Source organism: Aegilops tauschii, chromosome 7, assembly GCF_002575655.3.
Source record: "Aegilops tauschii subsp. strangulata cultivar AL8/78 chromosome 7, Aet v6.0, whole genome shotgun sequence".
NCBI classification, from domain to species: Eukaryota; Viridiplantae; Streptophyta; class Magnoliopsida; order Poales; family Poaceae; genus Aegilops; species Aegilops tauschii.
In genome coordinates, this window is record NC_053041.3 from 21,393,213 (window position 1) to 21,411,457 (window position 18,245).

Below are 18,245 nucleotides of genomic sequence, written 5' to 3' on the forward strand. Positions count from 1 at the left end.
TTCAGAGCATCACGCTGCCTACCTCTTTTCCATCTCGCTTCTCGGCATGCACCAAGGAGTGAGATAGCAGGCCTTCGAAGTCCCGCCTCTTGCGATCTGGTATGGGAGAGGGGCGATTAGGTTTGGGGGCAGAGCTTCGGCACGACTGTTGGATCTTTTTCAACGTGGCTACAGATGATGAGTTCCCTGACGACTTTTTCCCGACGTCGACCAACTTCTTCACAACATGACACTCGGTGATTGTGCTGTTGCGATTGCAAACGCTTCTTCTTCTTTAGTTGTGATGTATGTTTTCTTATCCTCTTCATTAGGGTTTGCGTTTGGTCTACTAGCAGTAGAAATCGATATGGATATGATGCTTATCCTTTTTATTATCTATTGCATGCCTAGATTCAATAATCTGTCTCCTATTTCGATTGCCATGTCTTATATATTTTATCTACAGTTTTTTTGATTTAAACTTAATGGAAAATTGCTCAATCATTCAATAGTTTCCCCTACTGCGACCCATCGATGTCGCCGGTTTGCCTCGTCTTGTGTGGCTTTAGGGACATGGAACTGCGGTAGATCCTGGCCCTTGTCGGCGGGAGGGCATCATTTTTAGGTGTTTTTTTAGTTTTATTAGGTTTTGTGTTCTGCTTAGGAAGGCGAGACGGCGGTGGATACCTGAAGATAGAATAAGATTCTTTCAACCTAACCTCCTCCCAGACGGTGTTTATAGCGTTGTCGAAGGGCGTGTGGAGATGTGTCTACGGTGGATCTCTTGTGATTCTGTCCGCGTTTTTTCTTTGTTGGATCTGCTTGGATCCGGTCTTCGTTTGTTTGCGTTCGTGTGTTACAGGTTTGATCCTTTCAGTATATGCTTCTCTTCATGGTTGTTATTCTCGTGCGCTGATCTTGGGTGCTTAGAGCCCGTTCGGATCTTCTCCAGCTTCACGGAACAGCTAGCTTCCCGGGAAGCCAGATGTCGCTAGTTTCTGAGGGGAGAAAGATGCGTTCGGCAACACCAAGCAACTCCTCTCGATCAGAATGGGCTGACAACCCAGAAAGCGAGCCCAAGGCCCAGTTCGGTGGCTCATCACAAGAGGAAAACTGTACGAGGAGAAGAAAACATTTCACGGATGCCACTTTGGAAGGGCATTCCAATGCAATTTAAAGCAACTTCCCCTTCTCGTTTACGCGAAGCTGCCCTTCGGCTGCTCCAAAAATTTGCACTACGGGTCGCTCGTTCTCCAGAAGTGGGATTTTCGGAGCTGTCCCGTTTGTGTGGCTTCTCGCTGGCTTCTTCGGAAGTTGGATTGTGGAGAAGATCCGAACGGGGCCTTAGCATGAAGACTTCCTGGCTGTCTAGTACAATAAGGTTTGCCCGGCTCCGAAGAGAGAGGTGCGATCACGGCAGCGCCTCGTCGGCTGGCTCCAGTATTTGTAGTCGTCGCTACGCAGTCTGCAGACCTAGATGTATTTTTTTCTTATGTGTTCTTTGTATTACCTTCACAATTGTATGAATAATAGATTGATTATTTTTTTAGAAAAAACATCTTGAAGTTGCAACCCAATTTATTTTTAGGAATTTATTGTTCACACGAATCAAAGCTATATCCTTGCATTCCCTGAAGAAACTTCAAAATCCAGCAAAAGAAAAGAAAACCATGAGTTCCCCCAAGTGACGGGGACCGCTACGCCACCGGCGGTGGCGATGGCGACTCCGCCCGCCATCTTCGCAGCTCGTCGGGCCCCTCGATGTGTCTCCAGCTTTCTACGGGGGCAGCCGGCTCCGTTCCGCGCCGACAGCCTGCTCCAACACCGACCGCATCCGCATCAACGGATACTCCCCCGTGTCCGGCGGCTCGGCGGCGCAACAGCGGGTGAGTGACCGACCGCCCCCCACCAGCCATTGCTAGGTAGGGGTTTGACTCTTTGCCTTTTGTTCTGAAATCACTGACGCGGAAAGGGATCAACCATTGTCAGGTCACAGGTCAGATCCCTTTCTTGCCACCCCGAACCCAAAAAATGGGCGAAGGAGAAAGGAATAACAGGGGCCATGGCCGTGGGTGGCTTTGCCGGCGACTCAAGCAAGGCACCCTCTTTCTTATACGGCTTCTTCCGGTGCCCCCGTCGGCGAGCCCAAAGCTAAGCATCAGCCTGGCTTGTTTAGCCGGCAAAGCATCCAGATCCATCACCCACCAGCAAGGCAGAGCACCACATTTGAGCATAATTGCTACCGTCCTCTTCAACATCTCCTAGTGAGTCTGGAAGCCAAACACACACACACTCTCTGTTGGATCACCCATTAATTTCTTCGCTGGTCTGAGGACAAAGCAAGGAGAAACCAACCATGGCCATGGTGCTGGACGCCTTTGCGTCCTACATCGCCGACACGATCAAGCAGATGGCGGCGGACGAGGTGGGGATGCTGCTCGATGTCACCGGCGAGATCAACAGCCTGCAGGACAAGCTGGAGAGCCTGAGGGACTACCTCGCCGACGCCGACAGGAAGCGCATCACCGACCGGAGGGTGCAGGGGTGGGTCACTAAGCTCAAGGGTGTCATGTACAAGGGGGCCAACATCCTCGACCTCTGCGAGCTCAATGCCATGGGTCGGCGGGACGCAGCACCCGCATCCTACTGCAACCCGCTGCTCTTCTGCTTGCGGCACCCCAGGTTCGCCCATGACATTGGCCGCCGCATCAGGAAGCTCAACAAGAGGTTGGACGACATCTGCAAATTGGGTGCTGCCTTCAGCTTCATCAAGCTAGAGACCTACCAGGACTACAGGACCGGCCGACCTTCTGTGGCTGACCGGAAGACGTATCCGGTGTTGGAATGCTCGGCATCGTCGGTGAGAAGATTGAAGAGGATAGAAGAGCACTGGTTGAGGAGTTGACAAAGGATAACGATGGTATCATGGTGGTCGCCATCGTCGGTGTCGGTGGGATTGGGAAGACCACCCTTGCCAAGAAGGTCTTTAACGACGAGGAAGTGCAACCCAAATTTGAAAAGAAGATGTGGCTGAGCATCACACAGGACTTCAGCGAGGTTGAGCTACTAAGGTCGGCCATCACGGCTGCCAATGGAGAACTCCCTGCGACTCCAGACATATCTATGCTTGACCCGGCCCTTCTCAATGCGGTCAGAAATAAGAAGTTTTTTCTGGTTTTGGATGACATGTGGAGTGATAGAGCATGGACCTCATTACTCAATCGTCCTTTCAGCTACGGTGCCCCTGGTAGCCGGATTATTATCACCACAAGAAATGATACGGTTGCCCGAGGCACAAGAGCCAGAGAGCCCTACCACCGCATCGACAAATTACGGCCCCGGCAACGGCGCCAGAAAAGAGCTTAGTTGATGGGGTGTTAGTGCCGCTTACCTCGCCTCCCCGGCAACGGCGCCAGAAAAGAGCTTGATGTCTACTACACAACCTTTTTCTTGTAGACGTTGTTGGGCCTCCAAGTGCAGAGGTTTGTAGGAAAGTAGCAAATTTCCCTCAAGTGGATGACCTAAGGTTTATCAATCCATGGGAGGCGTAGGATGAAGATGGTCTCTCTCAAGCAACCCTACAACCAAATAACAAAGAGCTCTTGTGTCCCCAACACACTCAATACAATGGTAATTGTATAGGTGCACTAGTTCGGCGAAAAGATGGTGATACAAGTGCAATATGGATGGTAGATATGGGTATTTGTAATCTGAAAATATAAAAACAGCAAGGTAACTAATGATAAAAGTGAGCGTAAACTGTATTGCAATGCTAGGAAACAAGGCCTAAGGTTCATACTTTCACTAGTGCAAGTTCTCTCAACAATAATAACATAACTGGATCATATAACTATCCCTCAACATGCAACAAAGAGTCACTCCAAAGTCACTAATAGCGGAGAACAAACGAAGAGATTATTGTAGGGTACGAAACCACCTCAAAGTTATTCTTTCTGATCGATCTATTCAACAGTTCATACTAGAATAACACCTTAAGACAAAAATCAACCAAAACCCTAATGTCACCTAGATACTCCAATGTCACCTCAAGTATCTGTGGGTATGATTATACGATATGGATCACACAGTCTCAGATTCATCTATTCAACTAACACAAAGAACTTCAAAGAGTGCCCCAAAGTTTCTACTGGAGAGTCAAGACGAAAACTTGTGCCAACCCCTATGCATAAGTTCACAAGGTCACTGAACCCGCAAGTTGATGACCAAAACATGCATCAAGTAGATCACGTGAATATCCCATTGTCACCACAGATAAGCACATGCAAGACATACATCAAGTGTTCTCAAATCCTTAAAGACTCAATCCGATAAGATAACTTCAAAGGGAAAACTCAATCCATTACAAGAGAGTAGAGGGGGAGAAACATCATAAGATCCAACTATAATAGCAAAGCTCGCGGTACATCAAGATCGTGTTGAATCATGAACACGAGAGAGAGATCAAACACATAGCTACTGGTACATACCCTCAGCCCCGAGGGTGAACTACTCCCTCCTCGTCATGGAGAGCGCCGGGATGATGAAGATGGCCACCGATGAGGGATCCCCCCTCCGGCAGGGTGCCGGAACAGGGTCCCGATTGGTTTTTGGTGGCTACAGAGGCTTGCGGCGGCGGAACTCCTCATCTATGGTGCTCTCGGATGTTTTCGGGGTATATGGATATATATAGGCGAAAGAAGTCGGTCAGGGGATCCACGAGGGGCAAACGAGGGTGGGTGCGCACCCAGGGGGTACGGCGTGCCCCTGACCCTCGTGGCCACCTCGAAGCTTCCCTGACGTCTACTCCAAGTCTCATGGATTGCTTCCGTTCCAAAAATAACTCTCCCAAAGGTTTCATTCTGTTTGGACTCCGTTTGATATTCCTTTTCTTCGAAACACTGAAATAGGCAAGAAAACGACAATTTTGGGCTGGGCCTCCGGTTAATAGGTTAGTCCCAAAAATAATATAAAAGTGTATAATAAAGCCCATAAACATCCAAAACGGGTAATATAATAGAATGAATACTTCATAAATTATAGATACGTTGGAGACGTATCACCCCTCACATTATCTTCGTGGCGTTCATCGTGGTCAGTGTCATGCGGCACATTCTCCATGTCATCATCGCCATCCTTGTCAAGACCAGCGTCAATGTAGTAAAAATTAGTTCTAACAGAAGAATGAAAACTCAGTATCATATTAAAACATAGGCGAAGAGTGACCTCATCCTCACGATTCTGTGGCGGTGGCTCCATGAAGTCATCATCATCATCTCGATGGTCGCCACGAGCCATATTTGCTACAGTAAGAGCAAAAACACATTAGTGTGAAATGAAAACACATCAGACAAATCCAGAAAGTGATACACTAAGTAATGAATCACTGGATATCATCATTAACAGAAAATGAAAACTGCCACATTTACCCCACAGTTTTAGCATGTGAAAAGGTTGTAATTGCCATGTGCTGAACATGCACAGACAGGCAAAAAATAACCAATTGGACAGCAGGTGCGAAAACATGGCAACTGGATATGTGTTTGCGTCTTAAGAATGCAGTTGCCATGTAGGAGATTCAAGTTGCCATATTGGTAAAATAAACAATGTGGCAACTGAGGGCAGTACATCGGAACACCGAACTACCATTGTCTAACAATCAGTGTGGCAACTAACACATTGGCTTAATAAAAAGCACATGCCACATCTACTAAGTTCAGGTTGCCATGTTAACAAAACAAAAAGATGTGGCAACTAAGACACTGATTGATTGATTGATTTATTCAGTTGATCGGATTTACACAACCAACACCATGGGAATTAATGTGTTTGTTGGCTACCAACAGTACATAACAAGATAAGACAATAGATTAGATGGATACATACTCTGAATATATACTCTGCTCAGTGCGGAGCCAGAAAACTGAATATACATACTAGTAGAAAAACGACCTTTAGTACCGGTTCGTAAGGACCTTTAGTCCCGGTTCTATAACCGGCACTAAATGGTGGGGACTAAAGGTACCCCCCCTTTAGTCCCGGTTCAACACGAATCAGGGCCAAAGGCCCACCACGTGGCACGAGCCCACGCGGTGGTCTGGGGACCTTTAGTACCGGTTGGTAACACCAACCGGTACTAAAGTTTTTTTTTGATTTTTTTGAAAAAAAATTGATTTTTTATTTTCAAATTTCTGAATTATTTGACGATTTAGTCTCTAATCACCCCTCATCATTCCAAATCGTCTAACTTCCCGGCCGGTCACCCATCCTCTCACTACTCCAGCCTGAGCACGCTTAACTTCCGAGTTCTATCCCCCTAGTTTCCAAGTCTGCACTTATTGTTTACCTAACAATAGTAAGCTGTCAATCCTATTAACCCTCAGGAGTTTAGCTTGAGCATGAAGTCACATGTTTCACCGTTTGAGATTAAAACTAATATTCTAAAAAATAATTTTTATTTAGTAACAGTAATATTTCTTGAATAAGTAGTTTGACCAGATTTGACCATAGTTTGACCAAAAGTCAAAAAAAGTAAAATAATTATTTATTAACACTAATATTTCTTGAATAAGTAGTTTGACCATAGTTTGACCACAATTTGACCAGATTTAAGGAAAAGTAAAAAAACTGAAATTTGAGCATATCTTTTTTTCCTTTTAGAATATGAGGATTCTAAAAATTTGCAAACAGGCCTACGGCCATCAAAATCGGATGCATATTTTCATGCTGATTTTTTTATATATGATGCATTTGTTTCGACATCGTATGCAAAAGATATGGCCATTTTCCTTTTTCATAACACTTTTTTGCAAAACATGTCCAAATTTAAGCTTTTAAATTTTCCTAACTAGTAGATGTAGTAACATAACTATATCTCGAAGGATTTTAATTTTTGAAGTTTTCATCATTTTCTTTTGTTTTTTACAAAACTGAAATGGCGATACACCGGGGGGGTAGAGTTTGAAAATTGGGCTTTAGTCCCGGTTTGTGTCTCCAACCGGGACTAAAGGTTAGACCCCTTTAGTCCCGGTTTGTGACACCGGGACTATAGGTTAGACCTTTAGTACCGGTTCGTGTCACAAGCCGGGACTAAAGGGGCTCGTGGGGCCCTGGCCTGATGCCAGCCTGCCCCCACCCCTTTAGTACCGGTTCATGACACAAACTGGTAATAAAGGTTCAACACAAACCGGGACTAATGCATAGCCGTTCGAACCGGCATTAATGGTCACATTAGTGCTGGTTAATTTACAAACCGGGACTAAAGGGCTGAACATTAGGCCCTTTTTCTACTAGTGAGATGGGGCCAAGACATGTCATATAATGCTAGCGAGGACCAAATCTCCTAAACATAGCTAGTTTTGTCTAACAAATGAAGGATTAGGAGTACATATATGTGTACTATTGAGAACATAGGGGAGGCCAAGGCCCCTGCCAGCACCCCCTGCCTCCGCCACTGACTCTGCTTTGCTCTGCTCGGAATATGTACAGAATGAAGAATGTGCATGAGAAAATCATGAATAGCATATGTGTGCCAGTCCACAACATGTAATGTGGCAACTCACACATTGGCCTGGTGGAAAAAAAGAGTTGCCATGTACTGCAGTCAAATATGTTGTGCTATCACAGAACAGTATGGCAACTAAGTGAGTACATGGTACATAAAAAACTACCATCACTCAACATATGACATGGCAACTGTCATACTTGATTTTCAGAATTAGTTGCCACATAGAAGGATAGTTGATTCAGAAACACAACTATCACTCCCTGAATTTGGTTCTCATGAAACTGCCATTATCCTACACAGGACATGGCAACTGACAGAGTTCATTCAGAAAATTAGTCGCCATCAACTGACAGAGTCCATTTGTTGAAATTTCCATGACTGCCATGATACTATACATTCAAATGCACCTACCTAGATCTAGGGCTCATACACAACTATCAAACCCCTCAATTCGACAGCAACATTGCCCTGCAACAGTGAAGATCGTAGCCTTCGATACAAAAATCGCAACTAACAAATGGAAACAGAAACCCTCATGCATCTAATCGCATCAATCTAATTGCCACCCCGGGCGAGCCTCACCGGCTTGAGTACCACCGCGACAGCGACGGGGCTGCACAATGCCGCCGTAAAATAGCACACGCACGACTCCCCCGGCGACGAGGACGCCAGAGCGGCCGCAAATCCGCCTGAATCTCCGGGGGAGGGGAGAGGGGGGCTCGAGGGAAGTGAGACCAAGGAGGAAGGGGGAGAGTACAAAAGCTTCCACGGTCTTACCTCCTCACTTCGGCTGCTCCGGTGACGCCGCTCCGGTCCGGTGAACACAAGCAACGGTCGTGAATGTCGTCGACTCTTTCGCCGGCGCCGCAGGCTCCTTTTCTCGTCTTCTCCTTCAATCGAGCAGAACTACTCTGTAATGATGGTTGGGGGAATGAATGAGACGGGCAGAGGCAATGAGGGGGGGAGTGGCCAGTCGAGGGAAACAGCGACAGAAGTCGTGCGCCACGCGTGCGGGCGCGACGGCGGTTCCACCGCACACCTCCGACATGCAACTGTTGACGACGGAGTGGTAAACGCGTGCGGGGGAACCGCTGCATACACCGCACGTCGCCCATGTCCTATGTGGCAACTAAAAATTGTGTCATCACGCCAAGATTCATGCAGGTTACAATGGACGGCGATAAAGGCGTGTCGGCGGGTTGGAGAAGTGCCATGCGTGTGGCAGTTAGTCTTTTCGTTATTGTTTCTAACCATAGCAGTGTCCTCGACTAATCTGATTGATCTTAAGCGTGTGCCCGCTCCTTGGCGAGGCGGCCGCAAGTCCTTGGCATTTTGCAGTGGCGGAGACAGTTATCTGTCTCGTCCGGGGTCAAGAATCGACGCAGGACACCGCAGACAGCCTCATGCGCATCGGAGTCAGAGGGAAGGGGCACCAGTGCGGATCTGCATGACCCGCAAATGGACTGGCTAGATCCGGCCCGGGCCACTTGCCTTATGCGACGAGCTTCCCACACCTCCGGCTTGGGGGAGCCACGAGCGCGGCTTGGAGGTTCCGGGACCTACACCCGACGCCTGCCTGGAGGAGCAGGGGCAGTGGTGACGGGCGTCACTGCACAACCGACTGCCTCACTGAGGAGAGCGTGGACCGCTACTAGCCGGCACGGAGGTGGCACGGACTGCGATGAGCTTCCACCAATATCCATCCATGACCGACGGAGGGTGGCATGGATGGCCTGTTCCTCGTCCGACTATCCTACGAGGGTGTCCCGGTCCACGGGGTCGAGTTAAGATGAGGAGCCGCTGTCGGATCCGGCGATGATGGCGATGGCGCCCCCTGATTGATGGGTTGTGTTATCTATGTATGGATTGTTCATTTCTTCGAAAGACAGTGCATGTCTGGTATGATTCTACCAAACTGATCCGAAGATGTTATGTATGCATCTCGCCGCATTTTGTTCAACTGCGATGAGTTCACTCGTAGCTAAGCTTAGTGCTCTGATGGAAGGTGTTGCTTTGGCAGCTTAGCATATCAAGGCAGCAATGATCATCTAATCTGACTGCTTAGTTGCATCGAATGTTATAACTGATTGCGATCTTGATTCCTACTATGGACATCTTAGAGCATGGTTAATATTACAGCCAACAACCGGCTATATGAAGTTGCCATGTCACATATAGCCACCTAATCGCCCACTTGTTAATGTTAGCTATAAACATTTACTACTTTATCACTGTTTGACCCACTATCTTGTCTCACCAGTTTTTTGGAGCTCATGCTGCAGCTGGCTACTAATCTCCAGTCTGCTTCTCTTCTCCAACTCAGCAAAATTATAATATTCAGATCCTTATATCCTGCTTACATCATATTATTATACTTGCTCTTATGAACGAAATTCTAGTTACTTTGGAAGACCGTGAGTTTGTCCTCCAGAAACTAGATTGTGAGAAAATTATGGTTGTCGTCTTCTTAGCGAATTATGGCAGAGCTAAGGGGGCGAGCCGTGTGTTGGTTGCGTCACTCACCTATATTTATCTCAATGCTATTGTTAGCCGACTGTAACCTTGTTACTCCCATACAAGAATAAGACTATGTGCTTTCCCTCGCAAAAAAAAATTGATAAAAGGGGATGTGATAAATGAAACTATTGATGGACACATAAATGATGAGATGCTCAACCGGGGAAGGAAATAGTGAGTGATCATGTATAAAAGATCACATTTATTAGATGGATATGTGTGTGCTATGAGGATAGATTTAATAACATTAAGAAAGAAAGAAAATATCAATGCCCATGTCACTATATATAGACATAGTTGCTATGGCTTATTGGCAAGAACAATAGCAGGAAAAAGAAAAAAAATCTACTCGAGTACTCCTTATGGCGCATATCAAGAAGAGCGTGCAGGCTATGTGCCTGCTGGCTCTTGTTGTCATGTCTACCACTCTCTTGCCCTCTCATGTAGAAGGAATGATCATGGGTACATTCATTTTCTTTTCTTTTCTATTAATATTTGCATAAGCTTTTGGTTTTATTAATTGGGAAGTTATTGTTGTGATCCCCATCCTCTACGTGCAGATATGAAGGGCACGACGGTCTGCACGTCGTGTGTTGTTATGAAACACTGCACAATCGGTCAATGCCAGAAAAACTGTTCAGCGCGTGGATATGATGAGGATAGAAGCACTTGTGTATCCTTCGAAGGTGACAACTGCTGCTGCTTCAAGAAGGGAACACCGCCACCAAGATGATATACAAACCATCCTTGCTAATGTCAAATAAGACTATTTGATGTAACTGATGTAGAAATAAACTTTAAACTTCACTCCATGAATGCAAGGATTAAAAGGGAACTCACCAATACATATAAAAGTTTATGCTCACTTAGTGATACACATGCATGTCTCGGCTTGCCACGAAGTCCTCTCTAGGAACCGTTGTCAACCTCCTCCCCTCCTTTATGAAGGAACACATCAACCATGGCTAGCAGGTCGCTTCTTCAACTACCCTTCTTCTTAATGAATTCGCACGCAATCTCTCGGGGTTGTGGACCAGGCTAAAATCAGCAAACAAAATGTTGGTGTATGCATGTTTGTTGATGATTTTTGACGCCCACATGGATGCTTGTTGATGATTGTTGTTATGTACATGTTTGTGATCTATTGAGAAAAGAAACAGTGCCGTCTGCTTCCTACTGCAATGTAGATTTTTTATAGCATTCAATTTCTATTGAACAAATTCCTCCATACAAAAATTATGCCTATTGAGTTTTAAATTCCACCGATTAATTCAATTAATAGGCCAACTCATCGATTAATCGCTACTCCCAAATCGAACGAGCAGCTACCAGTTAATGATTTCCTCAACATTAGTTGCAAGGAATGCAATTTAATGCATCAATAAAAGCAAATCCTTGGCCCACTAACACTTGGATATTGCGTTGTTGCCGGCTGCCACGTGCAGCTCCTTTTAAGAGGTTTTTGTGGTAGTTTGGTGGGGCCTTAGTAGCTTCTATTTGTTGGAAGAGTTTGTTCCATTGATCACTCTGGTACTGCTCGTCCTCACAAAGACGCTTTTTCTCACTCTCTTTTTTCTGGAGGTATCGACTAGCCTTGGCCGCAACGCATCATGGTTAGGGCTATTGAGCGACTCGTCCAAGATGTCATCGTCGTCAGGGTCGAGGCTGCTTCGTGGCTTGTCGGTGTCATCGTTGGGATTGGCGTTATTATCGCCGTTGTTATTTTTGCCTCTGTTGTTGCCGCTGCCTCCCACCACCATTACTCGCGATTCCACCTCTGTTGTTATTGTCGTTACTGCCTCCGCCGTTGTTGGGGATGCCGCCTCCGTCGTTGGGGGTGTCTACTATGTAGAAATCATAGTGGAGGTTGCCGTCCACTTCCCCACGGGCATGGTGTCTGTTGGCGGCTATCCGAGGACTCCCCGCCCCCCTCATCCATGCCATCGACTTCGCCAGAGGTGCTTGCAAGGACTTCAGTGAGGTCATCGATATTGGCCACTAGGTGGGTGGTGGGTGGGCCAAAAATTCCAGCTTTTCTAGGAGACTCCCGGATCCGATCGTAAACCAAGGACTGGTCGTGGGATATTGTGATCCTCTGAATTAGATCTAATATCTCATTCAAGAGAGACTTCTTGCACTCCTCTTGGGTTCGGTCCGTCGATGGGACCGTTGGGATTTTTCCTAAGATCCAATCTGGCATGGATCCATGTTCTTTGTTGCCGGCCAGATCGAGCGCTTAGCCTTGGGGCGATGTCATCGGATCATGACTCATGGTTCGGTCCGATGAGTTATCCTTGCTTTTATGCTGGTTCATATTTTGCGTCGAAATAAGCGCTTCAGCCTAGTCCTCGGTATGGTGTGACACCCAGCTTTAGATGTTGTGACCCCCTCTCGGTGAAACACTTTGACTCCTCAAGTCCGAGCCGCAATTCCTTAGCATTTTTGCAGCGGCGGGCGTCCATCTCGTCTGAGGTCAAGGACCGGCGTAGAACACAAGAGACAAGCCTTGTCCTCGTCAGATTCAGAGGGTTGGGGCACTGGTGCGGATCTGCAAGACTCGCAGACGGACCATCTAGGTCTGTCCCTGGCCACTTGCCTCGCGCGACGAGCTGTGAGCGCCTCTGACATAGGGAGTCGTGGTAGGCTCAGTGGTGACAAGGACTGGCACCCATCGCCGGACAGGAGGAGCAGGGGCCAAAGCTGACGGGCGCCACTAGACGTTGACCACCTCACCAGGGAGCGCACGAACTGCGATGAGCTGGCTCGGTCGAGCGCAGCGCTAGAGCGTCCCCGTCAGACCATCGAGGAGGGCTCACACTCCAACGGGCTTCCACCCTAATCCACCCGTGATCGGTGGAGGGCGATGTGGATGGCCAGATCCTCGTCGGTGTCCCAATCCATGGGTTCGGACAAGGAGCCGCTGCTAGATCCGGCCCCTTGATGATGGGTTGGGTTATCTATGTATGGATCGTTCGCTGCTTCAGACGGCAGTGAGGGTCTGGTATGATTCTACGGAACTGATCTAAAGATGTTATATACACATCTCGCCATATTTTGTTCAACCGCAATGAGTCCACTCGTAGCTGAGATTAGTGCTCTGATGGAAGGTGTTGCTTTGACAGTTTAGCATATCAAGGCATCGTCGATTGTCCAATCTAATTGCTCGGTTGCACTGAATGCTATGGTTGATCACAGTCTTGATTCCTGCTATGGACATCTTACGAATGCAATTAAAGTTACTTTGGAAGACCGTGAGTTTATCATCCAGAATATTAGATTGAGCAAATTAGGGTTGTCGTCTTCTTAGCGAATTGTGGTAGAGCTGAGGGGGACGAACCATGTGTTTGTTGCGTCACTCACCTGAATTTATCTCAAGGCTATTGCTGGTCGATTGTAACCATGTTACTGCCATACAGGAATAAAACTCAATACTTTCCATCACAAAAAAAGGCAAACAAAAGATAGAAAAGGAGATGTGATAAAGGAAACAATTAATGAGAACACATAAATGGTGAGATTCTAGATGGATATGTGTGATAGTATTTAAGGATAGAGTTAATAACGTCCAAAGAAAGAAAAAAATATCAATGCCCATGGAGTATAAAAGATCACATTTATTGGATGGATATGGAGTACTATGTGCTATTTAAGGATAGAGTTTAAAAGATCACTTTTATTGGATGGATATGTGTGCTATTTAATAATAGAGTTTATAACGTCCAAAGAAAGAAAAAATAATCAATGCCCATGGAGTTATATAAACACTAGGCATAGGGACATAACTGCTACGACATATATTGACAAGAACAGTAGCAGAACAACAAGAAAGCTAGCTACTCAAGTACTCCTAATGGCGCTTATCAAGCACATCGGGCAGGCTATGTGTCTGCTGGCTCTTGTTGTCATGTCTACCAGTTCCCTGCCCTCTCTTGTAGAAGGATCATGGGTACATTTCTTTCGTCTTCTTTTCTCTTAATATTTTCGTACACATTTGGATGTTAGTAACTGGGAAGTTAGTATTGTGATCCCATGCGTGCAGATACGAAGGGCGAGATGCCCGACAAGTTGTGTTTTGTTATGAAACGCTGCACACTCAGTCTATGCCAGAAACTATGTTTAGCACATGGATATGATAAGGGTCAAAGCGACTGCATATCTTTCACAAAAAAACAGTGTTGCTGCTTCGCGAAGGGAATGCCGCCATTAACATGATGGATAACATACACACCATCCCCTGGGAATGTCAAATAAGACTATTCGACTTTATTGATGAAGAAGATTCAATAAAATTTAAACTTTATCTAGTAATTATTGGTTAATGTATAACTGCCAAGTGTGAGCAAGTGAATCGTTGTGTGTGGAGTGGAATCGTTCATGTATCTTTGCACATGGTCTCATTCTTCGATAAAGAGCTCTTTTATTAACTTAAAACATAGTATCAAATAGATACAAAGCATAGCGAGTAATGCTGACCTCTGCATAGCTAGGATACACACAAACCAAGACAGACAATAATCTGACAAAAAAGCTGACATGTTGGCACCAGTAAATTCGTATAAGACCAACATTACGCCCATATCGAAGGAGTTGGTGGACCTATCCGAAGATTATGTTGGCACCCTTTGTCCTTCATTAGCATGAATGTTTGATTGGACCAAAATTGGGGGGGGGGGGACAACACAACCCTTTGTCCTTCGTAGAAAAAATTCTTCATAACAAGTACTATTGTATATATGTGCGATTCAATCATCCCTTAGTTTTTATTTTATTTCAAAATCTTTACGAGATATTACTCATAATTCTAATAAGAGATGCATCAACAATGATTAGTGGGAAACATCCAAAGCAACTCAACGACTTTGGAGCTTAGACGGCAAGCATAAACCGGATAAGTACCAGATAAGTAGGTTTTTTGAAAGAAAAACCGGATGGTCTTGGAGAACGGACTACGGAACATAGTTTAGCTTGCGAGTTGTAAACAACCGAGTATCCTTTGGAGTAGTATATTTACTCCTCTAAATACGTGCGGTTTCTAACCAAACCCCTAAACTTAACTCCCTAAAACTTACATCTGGCTCATACATTTCGTCAAACATTTGCTATGCGTCTCTGCGGTGAGCGGCGACCATGATGACCACGTCGAGACTAACTACACTGGCGAGGAAGACGCGTCATCAGCGACCCCAGGACGTGCGGCCATGTCCCTCTTCTTCCCCGACGTTGGATTCTTCCACCCAGGAGGCAGCAATGCATAGGTCACCTCCTCTACCTCACCTTCGTCTGCTGCATCTCGAGCTCCAGCCACCGAAGCCTACTCCTTGTTCTTGTTGTTGTTCCACTTCCCCAGCCCCCACCTAGCTCACCATCGACCTCCCCAAGTTGAGCCATGTCTCTTTCCACCACTTTGTCTCTGTTTCATGTCATTTGTGTGCCGTCCCGCTCTAATTCGCACATGGGTGCCATAGCCGGAGCTTTGAAGATCGATAGACCGGTCCCGCTCGAAAGACCTTGGAATAGTTGATGTTATCTTGAACATCAAGTTTTTGAGAGGTGATAATGGTGGGACAACACTGTTGCAATCTCACTATGTGGAGAAGGTTCTGAGTCGCTTTTGATATATGAAAGGATAATGTGCTATATGAAAGGTACTTCGGGTTATGGACCTCACTATACTGGGTAACCAAGGGTATGCGAGGGATATAGTGATGCAAATTGGATATCTGATGTTGATGAGTTTAAAGCTACAAGTGGTTATGTGCCACTTAATGGTGGTGCTATTTCCTAGAAGTCTTGCCATCATACCATCTTAATGACGTCAATAACGGAAGCAAAACTCACAGCATTAGACACAACAATTGTTGAAGTAGAGTGGCTTCGAGAACTCTTGATAGACTTGCCGGTGATTCAAAAACCAATAACAACTATCATAAGAACTATGATAATCAAACGGTGATAGTCAAGGTAAATGGTTATAAGGATAATAAGAAGTCATCAAGACATGTGGGAAGGATAACGAAATCTGTCAGATTTATAAAAAAACTTTAAATTTATAGGTATAAAGTTATAAACACATCAAAGAATTTGGCAGACCCCCTCACAAAGGGTTTATCATGGAATATTGTATGCATAGAGGGAGATGGGATCGAGACCCACTACATAAGTTGTTCATGGTGGTAACCCATTCTATGTGATCGAAGATCTCGTGAATTATGAATTAGAATTGATGAGACAAGCTATTGGGTAAATGTGAGGGGAGTACTTACTTTTATCCACTCTGTTACGATGCAAATCTCTCCTGATCTGTATGGCAGGTTGATATTTACCTTAATCTGTTATGAATGGCTTGCCTGGGCAAAGATGTTGTCGTGCGGAACACCTTGAAAGGAAGTACCTATATGAGTTAAACTGTTAAACATTGAGTCTATGAGAGTCGGATGCTCTCTAATAAACTCATGAAGAGGCCCCCGGAGTATGACGTATATGCTCCTACATGCGGGAAAGCTTTTCAACGGTCTAGTATTGGTAAAGGCTTTGCGTGAATCATGTTTAAACAAAGCTTGTAGTTCAAAGATAGTCCACTCTTCAGGTTGCGAATGAGCGTAGCATTGAGTTCTAGGTGGAATTTTAGCTTAACAGTCCTCGTCGGAATACCGATATATAAACATGTTCTGAAACCATAGGCAAACTTTATGTGCCTATGAGATTTGGTGGGAGATTGTTGAAAGTATTGGTCCCAACCCATTTAATAATTCATAATTTTATCTAATAATTCCTAGAAAATCCCAAAGGCCATGTGGTCCATTCATGAAAAAGGGGTGTGGAGGATGTGGTAGAACAACTTATAAGGTGGGTTGTTCCGGGCTTGAGAAGAGAACACACACGTGCGTGCTCCTTCTTCTCTGTTCGCTTGCCACACACCAAGTCACGCTTTGCACGCGCGTCATGTTTTGTGATCGAGCCAAGCCATGCTAGGACCTATGCCACGTGTGTGTGCTGCCTTATTTTTGTCACGCAAGAAAAATAGTGTGAAACTTTTTTTTCTAGTGGGAGACGAATCAGAATAGTCGCGGCGTACTGTTTCTCTTCCTCTCTCTAGTGGGTGTCTGTTTCTCTTCCACTACCGAGGGGTCAGTTGCAACGCGCCTCGGCTATAAGAGGTCGCCCCTCTTTCCAGATGAGACACACTTCCATTCACTCATTTCAGAGTATCACACCGCCTACCTCTTTTCCATCTCGCTTCTCGGCGTGCACCCAGGAGTGAGATAGCAGGCCGTCGAAATCACGCCTCTTGCAATCAGGTATGTGAGAGGGGCGATTAGGTTTTTGAGCAACGCTTCCGCCCGACTTTTGGATCTTTTTCAATGTGGCTACAGATGATGAGTTCACTGCCGACTTCTTACCCAACTCGACCACCTTCTCCACAACATGACCCTGGTGATTGTGTTGTTGCGATTTGCAAACACTTCTTCTTCAATTGCGTTGTATGTTTTATTATCCTCTCTGTTAGGGTTTGTGTTTGGTCTACTAGCAGTAGAAATCAATGTGGATATGATTCTTACCCTTTTTATTCTCTATTGCATGCCTAGATTCAATAATCTGTTTCGTGTTTCAATTGCCATGTCTATCATATTTTATCTACTGTTTTTCTGGTTTAAACTTAATGGAAAATTTCCCAATTATTCAATAGTTTCCCCTACTGCTACCCATCGATGCCGCCGGTTTTGCCTCGTCTCGTGTGGCCTTAGAGTCATGGAGGCACCGTGGATCCCAACCCTTGTTGGTGTGAGGGCATCATTGTTAGGTGTTTTTTAGTTTCATCAGGGTTTGTGTCCTGCTTAGGAAGGCGAGGCAGCGGCGGCTACCTAAAGATAGAATACGGTTCTTCCTACATAACTTCCGCCCCAACAGTGTTTATAGCGTTGTCTGAGGGCGTGTGAAAATGTATCTCCGGCGGATCTCATGAGATTCAGTCGGCGTTTGTCTTTGGTGGATCTGTTTGGATCCGGTTTTCGTTCGTTTGTGTTCATGTGTCTACAGGTTGGATCCTTTCAGTCTACACTTCTCTTCATTGGCGGTGCTTACTATTCTGATGCGCTGATTTTGGGCCTTAGTATGATGACTTTCCCGCTGTCTACTACAAAAGAGTTTGCCTGGCTCTGACGAGGAAGGTGTGATGATGGTGGCGCGTCGCTGGCTTGCTCCAGTGTTTTAGTCGTCGCTAGTAGTCTGCGGATTTAGATGTACT

The 18,245-nt window shown here is 45.7% G+C and overlaps 1 long non-coding RNA gene and 1 pseudogene across 1 annotated transcript; both read left to right on the forward strand.

Annotated features, from left to right (window-relative positions):
- Window positions 1-2,335: 2,335 nt before the first annotated feature.
- Window positions 2,336-3,349, forward strand: LOC109772120 (putative disease resistance protein RGA4; annotated as a pseudogene).
- Window positions 3,350-13,817: 10,468 nt separating this feature from the next.
- Window positions 13,818-14,368, forward strand: LOC120970258 (uncharacterized). Its single transcript, XR_005764971.3, has 2 exons — window positions 13,818-13,946; window positions 14,018-14,368. It is a non-coding gene; the product is annotated as an uncharacterized lncRNA (long non-coding RNA).
- Window positions 14,369-18,245: the final 3,877 nt, after the last annotated feature.